A 23,947-nucleotide genomic window follows, 5' to 3' on the forward strand; every position below is an offset into this window, starting at 1 on the left:
AAATGAGATACGAGCAGTTTTTTTTTTTTTTTTTTTTCCAGTATACAGGTAAATTTGCGCATGGTTTAAACGTAGACCAATGCTCAAAAGAAATGACTTGCACTGAGTGATATCTGTGCACATTGTACGACTATATTCAAGTCATACACAGAATACCAAAGGGGAAATTTTACTCTGGAGGACGGTGAGAGGGCAAGAAGGCCACGACCGTCAGTTACGGAGGAAAAAATCATTGCTGCTGTTAGGAAAAATGCTTGAGGAAGACAGGCGAGTGACTTACCAGCAGACTGAGGACACCTTAGGCCTAATGGACCAGCAATTCATCCGATTCTGCATGATCATTTGCACGCGAAGAAACTTTGTTATCTTTGGGTGCAGCATAGTTTGACTGAAGAGCAGATGACACGACGTGTGACATGGTGCCGGGAGATGCTGCAAATGTCTGATAAGGGACAATATCGGTATGTGAACAAAATGGTGACAGGTGATGAGACTTGGACGTACTATTATGATGTACCGACCAAGACTCAGAACAAAGTTTGGGTTTTTGATGATGAGGATACACCTGTAGCTGTCAGAAAATCCCGATCAGTAAAGAAGAAAATGATAGCTGTATTTTTCAAATCGAGTGGAATTATGGAGCGTATTGTTTTCGATTCACAAAAAATAGTCACAACTAAGTGGTACACTGAACAATGCCTGCCTAAAGTCATCGAATCTATGAAGAACGTACAACCAAATTCAAGAGTGGACATCTGGTTTCTCCACTATGACAATGCTCCAGTTAACCGCGCGAACGCCCGCACCAAATATTTGAAATGAAATGAAATCTTTGAGTTTTACGTCCCACGGTTATGCCGGTTAGGCTAAAGGAGACTGTGATTATGAGAAATGAGTGAAATGGTGGAATGAAGAAAGTGGGAGGAAACGGGAGAACCCCGAGAAAACCCACGCACACGGTGTTTGTCCACCACAAAGTTCACTTGGCGGGGGCTGGGATCTAACCCGGAACCCCAAGCACCAGAGGTGAACGCTCTACCACTGAGCCACCGCGGGCCCCACCAAATATTTGACCATGACAGGACTGAAACTTCTTCAGCACCCTCCTTCTAGTCCAAGACCTTGCTCCCTGCGACTTTGCACTGTTCCTGTATGCTGAAAATGAAGCCGGAAAGGATGAGGTTTTCTAGTGATGAGGATCTGAGATCTTGGAACAACGAGTGTGCTTTCCTCCCTACTGAAACTTGCAGATCTGGTTTAACGATTGTTTTCGGGGGATAGATATATATATAACAGGAGAAATAGTTTTACGGGGAATGAAAACTTAAAACTAGAGCGTGCCAGGGAAGCATAGAACCCACGTGAAAAACATAAGATCTGCCAATGGTACCGTGAGTTTAGTTGTACTTCTAGATTTGACAAAATTGACCAAGAACTTGAATGTTTAAGCCAATTTCCGAAATTTGTGTACCATTAATTGTCAGAACAGCAATGATCACAACGAAAATAGTGCTTTTTGTATCTACAGGTTATTCACTTTACATGTATAGTGTTTATATTAGCTTTGGATCTCTCGGCAGCTTAATAACAAAATCTGACCAAAGCACTAACTCTGTATATATATTAATAACAACTTGTGTTGCAGTGTCGACAATTCATCAGTCTTCGTCTAACACATAAGTAGACATCGAATTTTTATGCAAAATGCGTATTTTATTTGGTTATAGCTTGGTAAAGGTTTCTCACAACAATAACACAGCTCAAATTTGAAGTTTTATAGTGCATATGAATGCGTATTTCAAAGGTTAAATCATATATAAATGTTTAAGAGCATATTCAGCATATTCTATAAACTTTCATTTCAGATGTATGCTTATAGCATAGAATAAATCCAGTTTTTATTCGTATTTTCAATGTGTTTAAATGTTTATGCAACAGAACGGCTTTTTGCATAGGAGGATGGAAGAATGTCTAGTTTATGAAGGACCAATAATGTTTGCAATCGATCAGGAGAGCGAAGACGCTTACAATTGCCAAGATGTTAAGAGAAATCTGATAATAATAAAGACATTGTAATATCGTGTAGACATCAATTCAGAAACAAGAGACGCAAAGAATACTGCTCAGTGCATGCTTAGCTCTAGTCGATAAAGTTCAGCACGAGTCCAGTTAGTTCCTGGTAAATTCTGGTGATCTGTGGAAAAGAAATTGATAGATGTTATCGTGAGAAACTCCGACTACAAAACAACTGAAGCCATCGGAAAATACCTTTAAGCAGGGTTTGCCCAAGTGGGCCCAGCCCGAAAAAACCCTTGAGCTTTTTGTTAATATATTATTGCTACAACTAAATTGATCACATTGAAAGTGATTTTTATCAAATTTTGGACTTTCCTCGGGCGAACTAAATGCTTTCACGTTAAGGTATACAATAACATTCTACATAAGACATTTATAAAGTTCTGAATGCACTGAATAAATGAAAAAAACCTTACCTTAGCTTGAGATAATTATATAACAAATTAATGTATTGATTATGCTTATAGCCTATTTGAAAAAAATGCAATTTTATATTTTAGAAAATACTTTCCGTAAATAGTGTGCTCGCCGACTCGGCTATGCTGAGGGACGTTATCCCTCATAGGAGAGACCGGGACACATTGTCACAATTTTCATGTTTTATTTTCTTGTGATGCTCGTATAAGGCCGAAAATTACAATTTTTAGTATACACATACTTTGTTATCTTGTGCATAACATATATTTCTCTGTCTAATGTAACTCGCTCTGAACTGGACTTATGTACTATGTTTTATGATCAATACAGTTGTGACAATGTACCCCATATTCGGGGTAAGTTGTCACAATATATGGGGCAAATTATCACATGTTATTCTTATGGCACTTTCTAGAAATTGGTAGATATTATTAATGCAACTATTACTAATGCAAAAAGACTGTAAATGTTACCAGCATCAAATACTTAGCGTCTGAAAGAGAATCAAAACATAATTAAATGAAAGGGGAAACTATATTAGTTAAATAGGAAAGAAAGTAGGGGGGACCTGTAGCTTTTATTTTCTCAACCTAAGAGATTTATTGTTACATCAAGCTTTGTAGGAAAACCAAAACTGCCATGAAAACAGAACTAACTCATAGCTAAGGAATCAAAACTACAAGCTGAAAGGTCATAAAATGACGAAATTATCAAATCATAGCCTTCATCTCCAATAGGCCTACACAAAATTAGCCAATTGCATTTAAGTTGTTTCTGATTGTAGTTTATGAATTGCAAAGAATTCCTCTGATAGGACTACTGTATAGCTAGAAGAGGAGTAAATATTATTACGAAGTTTAGTTGCGTTTTATTCGTACGCACCGCAAACTAGTTTGAAAATGTTTATCCTTTTGCTTCTACAAAGTACCATACCTGGAGGTCATCGTCAGAGTCACAGTTAATACACATCTAAAACAAGTTCTGCTTCCCTCAGTTTTCATAGGCTGATTCCGTACATCGAATGCACTGAATCCACTTCTCGCTACATGTACTCGCACTGTATGGATCGCCATAAACTAAACACAATGTATCGTCGTCCTCTGAGGAAGAATCGTAATCTTCTTTGGACCTTCGTTGACATTGTTTATAGGTGCAAAACTATTTGCTTGGGGAGTTCTTACAGCAAGATCACCATGTCTTTTCAGAAATACCGGATACCAGTCTGGGCCAGCAATGGCCTTTTCATTCCACGACTCTGGGCATTTCAATCCTAGCGCTTTTGCATAGTTGTAAGCCAAATCGCGAAACTCTTTTGTAGTGAGTCCAAATTATATGTGCGAAGCTTGTTTTGGTATGATACTAGTAATTCTTCCTAGTATTACGAAGAGTAACCTAATGTAAATGAGCATTGGCCGAACTGTAGTTCGCCATCTGTAGCACCTGCACAAAATCTTGCCAATGTTCTGTAGTGGACATGAAATTCTTTAGCAGCTTAAGGCCAACGTATTGATATGGGGTTGTTATTTCTTTTCATAGCTCTTGCTGCAACCAGTAGATCTTCCATTGGTGGTGCTTTCCTCTCTGTCTTTCTTTTGTATATTCTCACCGTCTGCGAAACAGAGATGACCCTATCGTTTGTATCATACATAACACACAGTGGGGCACATTGTCACAGTGACAACTTGCCCCACGCGTCGCCATTACTCTTTTTACAAAATGTCTATACCAAACGAGAAGATTAGGCGCATTCAAAGTAGCACATTATGAAGCTCTATTTGTAACGTACATAACACACACACAAATATTTGCTTCTACCGCTTTCATGAACACACAAAACAGCAATTTCAGGACTCGGAAAATTTACATTCCGGCACTGAAAATAGACAAAGTTCAACTGACGCGGCACTGTTGTTCCCGCGCATCTCCAAACGAGTACAGTTAGTAGTGACATATAGTAAGTAAACAAGAAAGCAGCACCGGAGAGCTAATGTTTTCGCTTTTTTTCAGAATTGCTACTGTGACAACGTGCCCAGGTCTCCCCTACGTTTGACGTGTTTAAAGCCATATGTGCCGGTACTACAAGTAAATATGTAGTGCATTAGTGAAACTATTAGGATTATTTCTTACCTTTGATGGTAGCACAAGTATTCTTCGGTAAAATTTAGTTTTCCAACAATAACAGTTTAGTTCAGTTATTTGTTGGTACTCTTCAAATAAGCATTCTTTAGAATCAACACCAACAACAGCGTAAAAATTCTTGTCAAATTTAAGAAGCTTAATGCTCAGAGTTCCGAAAACTACTTAACACTTACTACTTCAAGTGCTGAATTCAAACTTCCGTACTAGTGGAAGTTTCGATGTACAGTAAAGAAACCTGCATTTTCGAGGGGGGGGGGGGGAATCGCGAAAGAAATGCTCGGGAAATCGCCGCAACTGAACGCACAAAGCATCGGAACTGAATACTTCAACAATAAAACTATTTTACGCTGAAAGATATTTAATTTCATTTAAGACATTTTGAAACATTTACTTTATAAAATATGAATTATATCTTTGTTGTTTTAAATTAATTTTCTGGAAAGAAACGTCTTGCAACAAATGCTCGGGAATTTCACCTAATTGAACGCACAATATATCGAAAGTGACCTTCAAATAAAACCATTTATTTTACGCTGTTAAATTAATATATTTGGTGTTTATTTTTGGCAAACGTCACTGAGGCTTCTGGGATGATTCGATCTACATTTGTTCGTTCGGTTTGGGTACAAAACCTCGCGGCCCAAACTCTCGCCTGGCGAAAACCTCGCCACCCAAAATCTCGCCGGGCCAAAACCTCGTCTTGCAAAACCTCGCGCCATAAAATATCGCCTGACCAAAACCTCGTTGTAATGATCTCGCGACACAGAATCTCGCCTGGTCTAAATTAAGCGAGACGTAGTGTCGCCTGGGAAGAAATGTCGTCAGGATAAAAAACTCTTCACGACGAATTCTTCAATGTAGAATGTTCTATATATTACTATATGTATATATTTAGTAATAACACATAATTACATTAAAATAATGATAAGAAAAATTCTAATGCATGCTTTGGAAATCTATGACTATGTTTGTTACATTATACCTCTTGAACCATCCTACCGATCTCAATCAAATTTTCAACATAGATGAGGTTCGAGCCTAGGATGTCTTTTATAATTTCACTTTGTCGGCACAACCAAAGGGAGGGGGAGTGGGATATATATATATATATACAGAGCCGTAGCTAGAGATTTCGGCGCCCCTACCCTCACCACACCAAGCTCTTCTTTTCTTTTTACTTATAAGAAAAGCAGCAGATATTGTTTTACTACACTGAATTTTTATTAAGCTGCAGGTGAGATTTTGGCCCACGAGGTTTTGGCCATGCGATGTTTTGGGTGGCGAGGTTTTGGCCCGGCGAAATTTTGGGCGGCGATGTTTCGGCCGCGAGATTTTGACCGTATCCCTGTTCGTTCGTCTGCCTGTACCACACATACTGCAGGGTACCACCTTCGATGTTTTAAGTTTAAATTTTCAGGGCACAAGCACGAGACACATTAAATTTCCAGTATAGATTTTGGCGGCATATCAACGTTCAATTTCAAAATGGTTGCTTAAAAAAATAGCGGGTATCCACGCTACAAAGTGCAATTTTCGGTCTGTTAAGTTGAAATTTTTAGAATATAAGCACGAGACACACTAAATTAGCTGTATATATTTTGGTGGCGATCTAACGTAAAATTTCAAAATGGCGCCCATTTTTTCAAAACAGCAGTAAATAGAAAGTTGTTGCAAGTTGTGACAATGATAATCTTGAAATATAAATCACATTTTAACACTTTTACCCCAAAGACATTGAAATATTTCGAAAAACCCAATTAAACCCGAGAAAACCCACATGGGCCCAGTTAGGTTGGGCTTTTTCAAAAAAACCCGAGTTTTTTCAAACCCTGCCTTTAAGGGATACATTTTGTCAGAAAATAAATTTTAAATTACTCCTTTCTATAAATATTGTCCAGTAAAATCTATTAAGAAATTATTTTCTGGCTACAAAAGTCACAAACTGATACAAACAAAATAAGAGAAGCATCTTGTGACATACTGTAAGGCTAATTATGGGAAGGTAAGTTCTTAAAAACGAAAACTTGTTTCTACAGGAAAACATGTAGGAAAGTGATGCTCGTATTATTTCATGTAAAGTAAATGCACTGTAAAAATACAAATATGAAGAAAATCTAGAGATTGTGTTCTCACATCATTATGTTTATAATGCTGATAATATATGTTCATAATGTCATAATAATTTGTGTGTGTTTTAAAAAGTTAGAAATATACAAACTGTAACTGTCATTAAAATAAATTCTGAAGAAAGTTGCTGAAAGGCAAACTTCCTAAATTCTATTTCACCCTACAAAACTTTTTCACACCTTTGAAAATGCTCTTCATGTAAGAGCATGTTTGAAAATGCTCTATTTTATTGCGTTGTTAGTGCATTACAACATAGTTGCATACATATCTAATGAATTTTAAGTGCACAAAAATCCGAAGTCTACACATAAGGCAGTTGTATCTGATGAAGGCAATGATACATTACCGCAGTTGTAACACAAGTTATCTATACTATCATCAGTGCTTGAAAAATCCACTCGCTTTCTCGCCAGTGGCGAGCATTTTTTACATTTTGGGAGTAAAGTCCGCCATACAGCTGAATATATTCACGAGAAATTCAAGAACAAATAGCAGATGCCTCTTTTTTTTCTTTTTTTTTGTGAGACATGCTAATAAACAAATTTAAAAAAATGTATTGGTTATGTTTACTATGTCACAAAATAATTTTTGTTTATTTGTATAAAAACTGTGACTGCAAAATGGTCTGGCTAACAGATTTTTTGGCTGGCTAGTACTTGCAAGATTTTTCAAGCCCTGACTATCATATAGAAGAGTAAAAGCAATTCCTTCATCAACGTCCAATCCATACTACCATAGCTAGAAACTTGAAATTTTGACATTTTTTTACAATAAATAAATAAATAAATAAATAATAATAATCTAAGAGGAGCTAAATAGTGGTTCATTTCTTCCCCTTCCCACAACCAAGCAAGTATCTCACAAATCTCGGAAGTTAGGGAGCTGAAACTACGCATATAAACTCATCGTTAAAAGTAACTGAACACGTATTTCAAGAGTTTGTAAAATTCCACTCCTAAGGGTGAAAGGGGAGAATTTCTTTAATATTCAAATTGATTGAAAATGAGCAAAACTTTAGCATTTTCGAATATTATGCTTTTAACGGGCCAATACTGAATTTCCGGATTTACATTCATGAAACTATTTTTTTTTTTGTGTGATCAACCGGGATTTGTGCTACTATATATACACATATATAGATCCCCGGCTAAGTAAGTTAGTGATGCACAACACCGTGTCTGTGGGTTTTCTCGGGTTCTCCCGTTTCTTCTTACAACCTCACTCCACTAATTCTTCCATTATCATTCACATGCTATAATTATCCGTTTCCCTTAGCCTAAAGGGCTTAATCGTGGGACAAGATTTCATTTTTTCATATAGGTATATATACAGAGAGAGAGAGTTTGGTCAGATTCGTTATACTAATGCGTTATCTACAAATTTTGTTCTGATGGATTTACAAACTCTTACACACTAAGTCCAGGGTCACTGGAGCATTCACTGATTTTTGTTGAATCTCTTCTCTGTTATGTTGAAGCTAAGGTGACTTTTTTATTTACTTTTACTCATTCAAAGATCATCGGACTGCTATTAGTTTTGAATTTCCAGCAAGTAAGATGATGTAATTAAACTAATTTCCACTACTCACTGTTGTTTGAATTTTACACAGTGCATCTTTATTCAAGAACGGTCATACTGTAATTTTTCTTGCTTCCTTTATTTTTCACAACTCTTTCTCCATCTACGTGTGATTACTTTCAGGCATTGTGTACTTGAGCAGATCGTTACTAGTTAATTAGTTATTGATTTGTCACTTTATTTCAGGACTGCTTATTATCTTCAGCGTATTATACAAGAATGGTTTATATGAACATAGGAATGTACATAGAATTACTTAATGACGTAACAGAATGCAGATTAATTAATCAGAAAAAAGTATTCGCCAAATAATTCGACGGATACATTTCAACGATCAATTGTAGTCAATGTCAGTGCACGTTCCTTAATGGATAGATGGATTAGATTTTAGCGTCCCCTTCCACCAGCAAGGCTATATAAGACGTCGATCCGAATCACATGAGCACCCACTGAAGATCATATGTCTTAATGAACTATACCGGCAAACTGTAACAGGTGATTCCTCACATCAAAATAAGACAAGAATTTTAGGAAAACCAAAAATGGATCAAAAGATTGCGATCTTAGCCAATAATTAGTTTTTGGATCAGGGACCACAAAATTTTTTGAACGGCCCCTAAATCGAGTTTTCGTATTTTCTACGGAATAAGCACATCATTCTGAATTAAGTGATAGTTTGGGTTCGGCTACACTATACGTAGTTCTCCAGATATATGGCCTACAAGAAAATTTTTGATTGAAATATATTGGGTCTTTTGATCCAAAAACATTCATATGGACTTGTGGGGAAAAGGTGCATAGCTTCAGAGCTAGATCTGTCCAAAATCGCAGAAAACCTAAATTTCAACATTGCCATTTCGAATTCGAGAAAATGTAAAGTGCCGGCTTGTATCAACGTAAAGGAAGTCTTACACACACTTTCCAAAAATACATATTTCATCAGTGTTAGTAGGTGTGTAAGGAATTCCCTACAGGGTATAATTCCCAGACACATTCTCAACAGAATTATCAGATATTCTCTGATTTCAGTATGGTTCCAAAGTAGGCAAAAGGTAGACAAGAATGGACACGGAATGCTTCGGCGAGAAGTCGGAAGTGTTAAGAACTGCCAGCACCACGGTCCCTCATCTGGGTGTCTACTAAAATTCCAAAATGAAATTTCGTGACCTATTCTTTACCGAACCATAAAATTTCGTAACATTCTCAAGAGGGAATTTGGCTGCGAATTAGGTCAATCTTTTATGCATGAGAGAGAAGCGTCCTTTGCTTGCGATTTGGCAGCGTCTAAAGCCAATCATAGACATTTTTGGTGGTAAATTTTGACATTTTGTGAAACAAAATTTTCCAGTCTGCACTCATATTTGTAGATTTAAAAAAATAAATAAATAAATAAATAAATAAAAATCGTGACCCAAAAGCTAAACTTCTTGACTTTCATGACCGTTTTGTGATTTCGTGGCTTTTTTACGACTTTCGTGACCGATAGACAACCTGCTCGTGTACAGAATAACACATGCTGCGATGTAATTTGTCCCGGTATATTTGACTCCTTTTTTCACATATAATCTGAAAATGAAGGACCGTGGTGCTGGCGGTTCCCAACACTTCTAACTGCCAGTCGAAGCATTCCATGCCCATTTTTGTCAAGGCTTACCTTTTGACTACCTTGGACTCACCTTGGAATCAGAATGTATCTGAGTTCTGTTGAGAGCATGTCTGGCAATTATACCATGTAGGGAACCCCTTACACACCCACTACAAATTGATGAAATATGCATTTTTGGATTGGGTATCTATGATTTTCCTTACACTGATATGGACAGCGCCATTCGATGGTTTCGCGAATTCGAAATTGCGCGTGTTAACTTTGGCTTTTCCATGATTTTGGACAGTCCTAGTTATGGAACTTTCCCCCGCACAAGTCTAATTGAATGTTTATTCGTATTTTGATGTAAGGACTTGTCTATTAGTTTGTCAGTATAGCTCATTAATACTTTGTATATAATCTAGTCTGCATTGTCACAATTTAAGCTGAGTACCAGTAAGGTAGAAACAATGCTGATGTACTGTATGAAACTTGGTCGAAATGACTCAGTGGGGTATTCATACCGGTTCATTATATCAAGTATAATGATATAAGTGTATTTGGCAGAATCATGTAAGTTACAGGTTTCCATGACATGGACAAGAAATTTTGAGAACACATAAAGTGAAAAGCAACACAGGTTTTACGAAGTAATTATCAGTGATTCAGTGAGATATCTGTGCTGATATACTTAAGAAATTTCGTCCAAGTGATTCAGGGTATATTCATACCGGTTCTTCATATCAAGTAATATTAATAAGGGAGTATTGGCCAGATATGTAATTTTTACAGATATTTTTTTATCTAACAAAATAATTTAAAGTAGTAGTTCAAGATACATTTATGCTATTCCTACAATAAAGAAAACTAACGAGATTTTGTAATTATATAAGCAGTGTGATTTCGTTAGGAACGCGCATTGAGGATGTCGACAGTTGGTTATTGAAACAAGTGATGGGGGGAGAAAAGTTTTTGAAAACAGTCAAACTTCTTGAAAACTGGTTCTGGTTTTCTATCAAAAACTGATGTCGGTAAAATACCAAACCGGTTTTGTTCACCCTTAGTAGAAAAGAATGCGTCGAATTGTTATAGGTGCTTTGATGACTGTTTCTTTCTGTTTGATACATAGCCTATAGCATACAAACTAAACAGGAAATTAGGCAACAGAAAACTTGACGATATTACAAGATGACAGAAAAATACGCGTAAACTAGGTAGTTAACATTAATAGATAAGTTGCAGGTGTATATGACAAAGGTTAAGGTATAATAGAGACAACAACATATAACAGCTATACTGAAATAAGAAATAAAATAAAAATAAAATTTTAATTGATTACTTTGGATCGAATTAGAGAAGTAAAGGAAATGATAGTACTTCAAATAGCTGTAATTCTGAAATAGCAGTTGTCAACGCAATTAATACTAGGAGACAAAACATATAGACACAGAGGTACTTTTTCAACTTCCGTCGACGTATGTGGGGAAAAATCCAAAACCTAGAACTTACAAAGACGTACTGTATAAAGACAAATAGACATCTGAATTATTCTGCTGAAAACTTCAAGTTTTAGTATTTCTTCCGATAAATCAAAATAAGTCTGTATTAGTACGTATTTCTCTTCTTGAAGAGAAAGTGCATCACTAAAAGCTTGGGATTTTCTAAATTATTTTAACACTTAAAATGTTTAAAGCACGTTTTTAAAAGGACCAGGACTTCCCTGGGATCTGGAATATTCATAAGTAGTGTATTAAATAGAATAGAGTGGGATTCTTCTGTTTGAGAGGAACTCCTTCTGAACAGATGAGCCACTTTTGGCAGAATGAACAACAAAGCTCAAAAATAACTACGTAGTTTCTATGAAGCGTTCGAAAACAGATTTAGAAATTTGTATGAAAAGTTAAGGGACTAAAAAAATGATATTACTGAAGGAACATATTATTGTATAATCCACTTATATGTTGCTTTTAATGTCCCCCAGTGCACTAGTCTTTTCTGTGATAACGTATATATACGTCAAAATGAAATGAAATCTTTCAGTTTAACGTCCCACGATTACGCCCTTTAGGTTCAGGGAGACAATGATTAAGGCAAGTGAACGATGATGTAAGAATTGGCGGAATGAAAAAGTGGAGGAAACGAGACTACACCGAGAAAACTCACGGACATGATGTCCTTGTATATACAGGGTGGGCCATTTTAATTAATCCACGGAAATATCTGAAAAATGATAAAACATAGAAGAAATGTTTCAAGTACACGTTATATATTGCTAAGGGGGAAAACCAATTCCGCCAAAAGTACTCCTCCCCGCTCCCCCTAAATGGGGGTAACGGGGGGTAACTTTGAAATGTCAAATAGGAACATGGGTCGAGTAATACCTCGTTCGAAAGGTCTTGGAAAACTAATTAACGCTGTACCAAAAGATGTTCCATATTGTGCACCGGTTTCAAAATGGCCGCCACAATATGGTTCGGAAACTCCAGTACCCGTAGTGTGAAAACCATGGAAGGTAAATGAATGGAACAAAATTGAAATACGTAAATATCATAGAGCATATCGAACGGTATGGTCCCTGTGATCCCAGTGGCCTCCCTAAAGGGGTCTTGGGGGCTAACTTCAAAATTTCAAATAGTAACATGAGTCGAGTGGTACCTCGTTCGATAAATCTTGCAAAATCTAACATATTGCAGGAGAAAACGATTGATGTGAAATGGCAGTGTTCTCAAAAGGCCGCCGAAACATAGTATCCGTGTCAGAGAAAAGGTTTAGTACCCGTAGTATGAAAGCGATTGGAGATAAATCAACAAAAGAAAAACTGGAGTAGCTAACTGACGTAAGGCACATCGAGAAGTGTTGTCAGGGTGACTCCAAGGGCTAACTGAATGGTATCCGGGGCCAACTTGAAAATTTCAAATAGCAGCTTGAAGCGAGTAACATCTCGTTACATAGACAAATTAATATCAAACAGCTTCTGTAAGAAAATTTTCGACATGAGACACCGTTTTCAAAATGATCGCGAAAACATGGTGACTATGTCTAAGAAAACGTCTAGTGCCCATAGTATGAATACGGTTAGACATAAATGAAAATAACGAAAATTAAATAGGAAAACCACGGAGGCGTTCCAAGGCTCGAGAATAATACAACAGAGATAAAAATAATAGAGTAAAATTGCCATAATGTATAGAGAGAAATCCAAGTCCTGCAAAATAATTTCTCCCTGCGCTCTGTATGTGAGTGGGGTGGAAAGTAAATTGAAAGTTCAAACGAGAACTCTACTTCAATTCGTAAATTAAGGCTAACCTTACAAATAGGTATGGTGTAGTTAAAACATTTGTTTGTAAGGATGACGCTGTAGTGACTAAAAAAAGAGAAACTTTTATGCAATGCGTGCTGGTTATTCAGAAAGCATTTCGGGGATATACGTACACATCGTTTCGTCCCTCAAGCTCACAATATGACATGAATGCTAATAGCTAATCAAAATGTAACTGTGGCCATCCGCGTTAGCTTAGTGCACCAATTCTCTATGCATGAAGTCTGCCTTCCAAACAGCATTGGGTAGGTAAAGCGTACGCCCGAACCGTTGTCCGGTCGGACATTGAAATTTTGAAGTTAGCCCACAAGACCCCTTCAGGGAGGCCACTGGGATCACAGGGATTACATCATTCGATATGCCCTATGATATTTACGTATTTCAATTTTGTTCCATTCATTTACCTTCCAAGGTTTTCATACTACGGGTACTGGAGTTTCCGAACCATATCATGGCGACCATTTTGAAACTGGTGCACAATATGAAACATCTTTTGGTACAGCGTTACTTAGTTTTCCAAGACCTTTCGAACGAGGTATTACTCGACCCATGTTCCTATTTGACATTTCAAAGTTACCCCCCGTTACCCCCATTTAGGGGGGCGGGGAGGGGTACTTTTGGCGGAATTGGTTTTCCCCCTTAGCAATATATAACGTGTACTTGAAACATTTCTTCTATGTTTTATCATTTTTCAGATATTTCCGTGGATTAATTAAAATGGCCCACCCTGTATACATCGATAGCACACTAGATAGGTATAAAATTATATATACGTTTCGTATATTCAGCCTTGTGTGATACAGCACAGCGTAGATGTAAATTAGGTTCCAGCTTTTTACAGCTTGGTAGAGCCATCTATTGGTAGAACTACAAGCGTCGTAGCAATTGCATTTAGAATCTAGTGAATTTTACAGAAGTCCAGATGGCGTCCCGAAGAAACGAACACCATGCTTTCTCTGTAGAAGTGGAGCAAATTCTAACAAATACTGAGTCCGTAGACATTTTTTTTTTTATGTAGACAAGTGTGGAAGCTGAAAAATATTTCCAATAATTAAAACCTCCTAGCGAAAGGAAGAAAACAATAGGTAATACTCATATCACTGATCCCTGTTGACTATGCTAGCGAAAGTTCCTACGACGACGACGTCGACGGTTATGACGATGTTGAGAACAATTACAAGTGGATCAAAACCCAATCAGCAGAAAACTGACTGGTAATAATAATAATAATAAAAAGTAAACTACTTTAGTTAACAGCAAGCAGAAAATAAGCATATCGATCAAAAAATTAATGTACTATACAGGGTTTAAAAAACCCGGGCTTTTTTGAAAAAGCTCAACCTACCTGGGCCCAAATGGGTTTTTTCGTTTTTTTTCGAAATATTTCAATGTCTTTGGGGTAAAAGTGTTAAAATGTGATTTATATTTCAAGATTGTCATTGTCATAACTTGCAACAATTTTCTACTCACTGCTGTTTTGAAAAAATGGCCGCTATTTTGAAATTTTACATTCGATCACCGAGAAAATCTATACAGCAAATTTAGCAAATCTCGTGCTTCCACTGTCAAAATTTCATCTTAAAAGACTGAAAATTGCGCTTCGTAGTGTGGATACTCGCTGTTTTGAGAAATGACCGCCAATTTCATATTTTACGTTGGTATGCCCCCAAAATCTATACAGGAAATTTATTGTGTCTCGTGCTTGTACTCTGAAAATTTTAACTTAAAAGGCCGAAAGTTGTACCCTGTAGTGTGTGTGTGGTAGAGGCAGACAAACGAGTTGAGTTGATTTTGTGTTTAATGTCATGTTCAGCAGCGAGGCTATATGAGACGGGACCTACTGATTAACGTGGAATCCGAACCACATGAGTTCCCTCCGGGAAGCAAACCCGGGTCCTCCACGCCGAAGACGCGTACACTAACCGCTTAGCCATGAAGGAGCTCGGCAGACAAACGAACAAATGTAGACCAAGTCATCCAGAAGCCTAACTGACGTTCGCCAAATATGAATACCGAAAGGGGTCTATTAATTTAAAACAAAGATACAATTCATGTTGTATGAAATAAATAAACGTTTCAAAATGCCATATATGAAATTAACATCTTCCAGCGTAAAATAAATAGTTTTATTGTTGAAATATTCATTTCCGATCCTTCTGCGTTTAATTCGGGAATTTCCCGAGCACTTCTTTCACGGCGTGTACATCAAAACTTCCACTAGTACGGAAATTTGAACTCAGCACTTGAAATAGTAAGCGTTACATAGTCTTCGGAACCCCGAGCATTAAGCTTCTTAAATTTGACAAGAATCTTTACGCTATTGCTGGTGCTGATTCTACAGAATGCTTATTTGAAGAGTGGCAACAAATGACTGAACTAAACTGTTATTGCTGGAAAACCAAATTTTAGTTGTAGAATCTTGTGTTTTACATCAAAGAAAAGAAATAATACTAATAGTTTTACTAATGTATTTATATATGTACTATTAGTACCGGCACCTGTGATCTTAAACGCGTCAAACGTATGAGTGATAATGTCCCTCGGTGTCGCCGCGTGGACGAGCACATTACTCACGGAACGTATTTTCTAAAGTACAAAATTGCTTATTTTACTTCAAATAGGCTATAAGCATAATCCATACTTTAATTTGTTCTATAACTATCTCAAGCTAGGGTTGTTTTTTTAATTTTTTCTTTAATTCACTTTAGTGCATTCAGAACTATAAAGGTCTTAAGTTGAATGTTGTTGTATACTTTACACACCTTGTACACCGTGTATACCTTAACGTGAAAGCCTCTATTTTGCCCAAGGCAAGTCTAAAATCTGATAAAAATCACTTTCAATGTGATCATCTTAGTTGTACCAATAATATACTAACAAATAGCTCAAAAACCCAGGTGGGTTTTAAAGTGGTTTTTTTCAGGTGGGTCCACTTGGGCAAACCCTGGTATTATATAATACGCTTATCTTTCTTTTATGTAACATGCTGAGAGATTTCTGAGATTTTATCAGAATTAACGAAGAAAAAACTGTCCTTAGATCAGACATATTAGGAGTCAATAGATCTCACTGAGCTGAATGTTTGTGGAGAAGATCTCTGCTATCGATGCTAAGCGTCACTTACACGAAAGCATCCCTTGCCGTAAATCCGCGGCAACCCAAACGTCTGATGTTTCCACCCAAACAGATCTTGTCCTCGACACAAGTCCAGAAATTCAGACTCTAGTCGCATCAACTAGTGAACCCCACAAGATCCCACGTGTTTCTGTTAGTGTTGGTCTTCGGCGAACTCCACTCCTTGGCCATTCACTTTATATCGCCGGCCTAAAACTTGTCCAGTACATATGCCAACTTAATAAAACGGTTGGGTTTAAGAATAAAATCTTCACCTGTTTGTAATCCAGCTTTAGTTTCTTTAAAGTTGATATGGCGAAAGACGACCTGGTGGATACTGAGTGGACGGTGGGGTAGCGGTGGCTCAGTGGTAGAGCGTTCACCTTTGGTACGAGGGGTCCCTGGCTCGATCCTCACCCAAGCGAAGTGAACTGGACAAACACCGTGTGCGTGGGTGTTCTCCCGTTTCCACATTCTTCATTTCTCATCATCACCGTCTTCTTCAGCCAAGCCGGCATAAACATGGGACGTAAAACTTAAAAATTTCATTTCACTTCCTCTTGCATGTTGTGGAATTCCTTGTCGTGTACGAGTGACAGGGGAGCCAACTTGGAATCAAAAATCGAATCCTGACAATTGGAACGAGACATAAAAATGTGCACATACTTCGGGAGGTGATTCGTGACATTCAAGAGGACTTTTTGTTTTCTTTTCATGTCACGAATCACCTCTCGAAGTATATGTACATCTTTCGGTTCCGTTGCAATTGTCAGGATTCGATTTTCGATTCCAAGTTGGTACCCCCTGTCACTCGTACACGACGCGGAATTCCACATGTAACAGGACTTGTTGTCTTCTTGTTATGTCACGAATCATCTCCCAACGTATGTGCACATCTATCTGTTCCGTTTCAATTGTCAAGATTCGATTTTCGATTCGAAGTTGGCACCACTATCACTCGTACACGATACGGAATTCGACAAAATACAAGAGGACTTTTTGTTTTCTTTTGATATCATTAATCACCTCCCGAAGTATGTGCACATCTTTGAAGTTCACCCTGTATGTATATTGTAGCACATGTTTGTAATATATACGTACGTATATATACGTAATATATATGTATACGTATACGTAATATACGTATATATGTGTGTATTATTTACAGGGTGGATTGATTTAAATCAGTCTGATTTAAATCACGATTTTAATCAAGATTTAAATCACTTGATTTTTTTCATAAAAATCGTTGATTTAAATCAAATTTCGAAATGAATTAATTTGAAGTGAAAGTAAGTAAAATCCCGTTTCTCTTTTGTTATTTCGATTATGGAAGATAACAATCATAATACAATGAGACTCAAATGTATGTAAACACAGTATGAAAACGAGTATTATGTAGGGAAAATCCCGTTTGAACGGGTTACGGGTGAACCCTGCTTTCTTCCCTTTGTAACACAGGGTTTTAAAATTTCTATTCCAACGGGGAAATCACCATGGACATTTAGGATGAAAGCTCTTTTATGTCCACGTCTATTTGTTTGTTTCCAGATAATAGGGGCGTATTTAGAGGGGTCCGATCCCCTCTCCTAAACAAAAAAAAAATATATATTTTAAAATTTTGGGCGAAATTTATGTACTAAATACATAGAAGTTCCTCGGGATAGTAATACGACAAATTTTGGATGCGTTAAAATATCGAATAATACTTTTGATAAAGTGAATACTTGACCCCATTGCAGAACATGCCGCGATCTGCGATGTGATCGCAGAAAATTGCCGCGCCTGTGCAGGAAAAATTGTCAGAGGAAATAAAATAGCCAACAGAAAAGTATAAAAACGTGCCTGCTATGTATAGATGTCTTAAATGCATTTGAACTGTTTTTCACGTCACATAAAGCATATTTTTAACAATCACAAGTGTTTCTTCTGCTGGAACTGATCTTGATTTTTTTTTTTTTTTTTTTTTTTTGAATTCCTGCAGAAATTTTTTGACTTACAAAAGCTCATCGCATAAAGACAAAGAAAGTTCTGCCATCGGCTAATGTATAGGATCAGAAAACGATATTCACGAAGAAATTAAATATCGACTAAAAGCAGGGAATTCGTGTTATTATTCAGTTCAAAATCTCTTATCGTCGCGAATTCTGTCGAGGAATTTGAAGCTTTAAAATATATAAAACGATAATTATGCCTGTTGTGCTGTATGGTTGTGAAACATGGTCGCTTACGCTGAGGGAAGAACGCAGACTGAAAGTATTTGAGAATAAAATTCTGAAACGAATATTCGGAACCCAAAGGAACGGAAATGAGGAATGGCGAAAACTTCATGATGAGGAATTGCATAATTTATACCATTCACCAAACATTGTTAGGGTCATCAAATCTTGGAGGCTCAGGTGAGCAGGACATGTAGCGAGAATGGAAGAAAGTAGGAACGCTTTTAAAGTTTAACTGGAAGTCCAATCGGAAAACGACCATTAGGAAGACCCAGGCGCAGATGGGAGGACAATATTAAGATGTATCTCGCAGAAATAAGAATATAAAATAGAAACTGGATTCAGTTGACTAAGGATAGAAGTCAGGAGAGCTTTTGTGAAAATGGCATTGAACCTCCGGGTTCCATAGATCATAGAGTGAGTTAGTTAATTTTAGGCGAAATTTATGTACTTTATATGTATTTCGTGCCGCTAGCTAGTTCCAATTGTTTAAAAATATGCCCCTGCCAAATATCAGTAACTTTCGTGAAAAGAAAAGTGTCATGTTGATATACATTGCTGTACTTTTTCCTTAATGCTTAAGAAACATTGTTTGGGATTGAAATAGGATAACGATTGGGAATTAATTCAATATTAAAACCCAATACTTTCACTTAAATGGCATAATTAACATTTAATACTAATTCCTAATGTTTTTTCTTCAGTTCGCGACTTGTATTTTACGAAGAAAAAGATTTGATTTAAATAAAAAAAAATCGATTTAAATAAAAAAAAAAATCAACAAAAATGATTTTTTTGAAAAAAATCATGATTTTTTTCCACCCTGATTATTTATATTATATAAATTATATATTATCCCAATGAAGGGTTATTTTGAAGTAAATGCATAGAATAGGCAACATTAGGCACTAAAGCAATTATTTAGGCAGTAAAGGTCGAAATAGGCAAAATAGGCAAAATAAAAATGGCTTAAATCGAAACTATAACCCCCCATATAAACTTTAAAATGTTATTTTCGATCATATCTTTAATATTAAAGAATAGGCATTTTGTCTAACATCCGGTCTCTATTCATCAGTATAAAAACTCATGCGTAGTTTTCGACAAAAATGAAGGAAAACTAATTTGTACAGTCAACGACCAAAGTTCTTTCCGTTTGGAAAAAATATTTTGAGAATAATGGTGGTATGGTTGGAACGTATAGAAAATTCTATTCTTTTTAATTTACTGAAAACTGTACTCAAATACTCCCTCCATTCTGAAGTTATTTACGAAAATTATTTAATCAGATTCAAAGGACTTTTGCTGCTGATCGTACACCTAAATAATTGGTGCTGATCAAAAACCACGCCTCCTATTATCTTTGAGTTTTACGTCCCACGGTTATGCCGGTTAGGCTAAAGGAGACGGTGATGATGAGAGATGAATGAAATGGTGGAATGAAGAAAGTGGGAGGAAACGGGAGAACCCCGAGAAAACCTACGCACACGGTGTTTGTCCACCACAAAGCTCACTTGGCGGGAGCAGGGTTTGAACCCAGGACCCCAAACACCAGAGGTGAACGCTCTACCACTGAGCCGCCGCGGCCCCCCAAGTAAGTTTGTCGTGGAAACATCGTGTCTATGGGTTTTCCCGGGTACTCCCGTTTCCTCCCACTTTCTCATTCCACCAATTCTTTCATTATCATTCCCTTGCTTTAATCATTGCCTCCTTTAGCTTAAAGGGCATAATCGTGGGACGTTAAACTGAAAAATTTCATTTTCATTTTTCAAGTACGACACTAGGAAGAGGATAGTATAGTTAATCTGATATAGCCCAGAATTAAAGGTAACTTCTAATCTTTAACCTCTATTTCATTAAAATATCGTTCAAAGATAAGACCTATCAGTCTAAAATAATATCAAACTCAATAAAATAAGTTTAAGAGTAAATTTTGATGTGTACTTTCCGAGAAAATCGACATAAACTCCTGAGGCGCTAAAAGGGATATCGTCCGTTGCCAATAATAATTGATAGCTGGAACAGATTACTTAAAGCTACAGGGTGGGCCAAAAGTCACGAAGGAATTATAACTGAATAACATTTTTATTTATCATTAGTTTGCATCGATATTTCACACACTCAAAGACCAAGGATAGGAGATTGTTTACAATTGTGTGTGGAAGAGTGCCCGCTTTTATGGACCACACAGATACAAGCCCTGTGTAGCATGAGTAGCACACCATTCATCACAGGGATTCTGATCCGAATGCCTGTTTTTCTGCATGAATATCCTTCAGATGCCCCCACAGAAAATAACAATCATTGGGCCATACTTCCTTGAAGATGATGAAACCAATGCAGTAACGGTGACTGGTGATCAATATCGAAACATGATTGAGACCATCGGGCGCCCTGCAGTGAAGAACATGCCTCACGTGTGGTTCCAACAAGAAGGGGGCCACAGCGCACACGGAAAAGGCCTCCTTTGGGATTCTGAGGACCATTTTTGGCCATCGCATCATCTCGAGAAACACTAGACATGAACTGGTCCTCCTGTTTGCCTAACCTCAGTCCGCCTAATTATTTTCTTTGGGGCTATCTGAAACACAAAGTGTATGTGAACAAACCACAAAGAACACAACAGCTCAAGGACAATATTCGTGCAGAAATACGGGCACTCGGTACGGAAGTACTGACTCCTGTCATGAATCATGTGATACACAGGGCCCGTGTTTGTGAGCCGCATAATGGTGGATACCACCCTGAGATTATATTCCACACACAAATGTAAAAAATCTTTCATTTTTCATCTTTATGTCTCTGAAATATCAATGAAAAACTAATAAATTAAAAAGTTTTTCACGGTTATTACCACTTCGTAACTTTTGACCCACTTGTATGTACTGTACTTTACTTTTATTATGTACTGTAAATGAAATAATAATAATAATGATGCATTGTCCTAAAGTTATACTAAAGTCTTTCCGATAAAACTTGAACTACACGTTGTCAGTATGGCATAGAAGGGGCTTGTCTATGGTTCACGTTCAACTTGGTAATGCGTCGTCACTTCATCAACTGTAAATGACATCTTTCTAGATCAGTACTCACTACCGTTCTTCCTACTTCAAGAAGCGGAGTCAGAATTTGGAAAATTCACAAGTTATATCACTTAAAATAAAAGACCAAGTGTAAGTAGAATAAATTGGACGAGATACATCTACAAATCATATGTGAAAGTAACCTGCTCCTTGTGTGCATAGAAGAGATTCATCAAGCTCTTCAAGTATAATTTAAATGGTAGTGAGTGGATCACAAGAAAACAGTGCAATAACAAACACTATAGTCCGCGTCATCCGAACTGGCATGTGGCATGCCTCATCTGGGGAAATTCAGGGAATATGAAGAGCAAATGCATGAAATTCACTGATGATCCAAAGGCAGATACATAAGAGAGACAGCAAGGCAAAGGCTAGTTAATACATTAATTCTAACTTCTAAACCACTACGTTCTTAATAAACAAGAATATTTTAATATATAGCTCCTTTGTAAATAATTACAGTCTTAATGATTCATTTTCATCCCAAAAGATGAATGGGACTTAAAAGGCTACGCCTTCTGTACGGCACGGATGTATAAAATCTACAATTTTTAAAATTGTTACATAGGCAAGTTTGTTCAATTTCCGTAAAGTACTCAACACTGCACACAATTAAAATAAAGAACGCAAAGTTAGATATTGCTGAACACAGCAAATTCGAAGAAACCTCTAAACTGATAGAATATCAGGAATTCGGGGTTCTTTATGTGATCTTCTTCAATATCTTTCATACTATCTAACAGAGATGTACCGTTTAGTGCTTGAACTTCGAATTAATATGATATACTGGATTTTATAAAGAATTCTATATGTTATGACTACATATAAGAAAGACCGGTCTTTATCCACCTTATTTCAGGTATTCATATACATTTATCTTCTATCGGGTGCCCCACTTAAAACCGGTACGCCTTACTTCCATTCTGGTGTTCACAAATGTGTGTGGGCCTCATTGCTTATCAGGCTAATATAGTTGGTTACACTGAAAGATCACAATACTTCCAGGGGAACGTAATTGTTGAGTTAGACAATTTAAAAGTAATCGTCGTGAGAAATGGTTCAACGCTGAACTGTTGTTGTGGAATTTTACACAAAACGGACTCCATTGAGGAGACAAATAAATGTTCGTGGTGAAATACTTTACTATCAAGAATCCCACAGCCAGCACAATTTAAGATCTGTACAAGGAATAAAGGGCTACAGAATCCATTGGGAATGTAATGAAAAATAAGCGTCCGGCATAAACCAGACGCATTTGCTATAAACCGAAATTTTAAATAGGTACTTTACATAAGATGTAATACTGGCACATGCTTTGTAAGTCTGTAACTTTCCGATATTTGCATATGAAGTAATGTAAAATGCCTCTTGCGTGAAAGATAGCTAGATAGTGAGTCGTGCTGGTTTTATGTGAAACACCCTGTATAACCCCTAGAATTGTCTATATCATCCCTGCTTTGCAAGAGTGCTATGAGGAAGATAGGTCACCGAAAATACAACAAAACGAAGCTCAGCTGAGAATCGCGTTCTTATACAACAAGATGATAAAAGATGGGGTGACCCACATAGCGTACTCACTAACACTCTCGCCCTTGGTGTGAGCGGTCTCACGTCGATTCCCGGTGAGGCGGCTCGATCGAAAAAGTGTAACAGCTATTCCAGGCCAGCCATCCTGAGTGGGGCTTTTCCTGAGTTTTCCTCTTTCACGCCAGGCAAATGCTGGGATGACTCCTAACATACGGATCTCAGGGCGCTTCCTTCCTTCTTCGGATAGTATGCTCGCCGAGGTACGTCATCCATCATACGCGACGGGCTTACGGCCATAGATGCCGATAATGCCCAAAAATATGTGTAAATAAATAAATAATGAGACCTAAGATTAACGTGAGCTTCAAAGAATAAACGGGCCTTTAATTCAGTGTGCTTTTTGATATACAGGTCATGCAGGATGAACTCTCACGGTATAGATATTTCCAAAGCCACAATATATTGCCCATAAACAACTCAATACAGATGGATTGATAACTTTCACATGTACAGTTTTACTATATCTGTCATAGTATAAAAACAAAAATGAAATGAAATTTTTGAGTTTTACGTCCCACGGTTATGCCGCCTAGGCTAAAGGAGACGGTGATGAAGAAAAATAAATGAAATGGTGGAAAGAAGAAAGTGGAAGGAAACGGGAGAACCCCGAGCACACGGTGTTTGTTCACCACAAAGTTCACTTGGCGGGAGCAGGGTTTGAACCCGGGGCCCATGCACCAGAGGTGAACGCTCTACCACTAAG

General features: G+C 37.3%; 1 protein-coding gene across 10 annotated transcripts in view; it reads right to left on the reverse strand.

The window, feature by feature from the left end:
- The window catches only part of LOC145674424 (uncharacterized), a 138,871-nt gene that overhangs the window by 97,959 nt on the left and 16,965 nt on the right, over positions 1 to 23,947 (reverse strand). The window lies entirely within an intron of this gene.

This window comes from Thermobia domestica, chromosome 17, assembly GCF_964235325.1.
Source record: "Thermobia domestica chromosome 17, izTheDome1.hap1.1, whole genome shotgun sequence".
Taxonomy (NCBI): Eukaryota; Metazoa; Arthropoda; class Insecta; order Zygentoma; family Lepismatidae; genus Thermobia; species Thermobia domestica.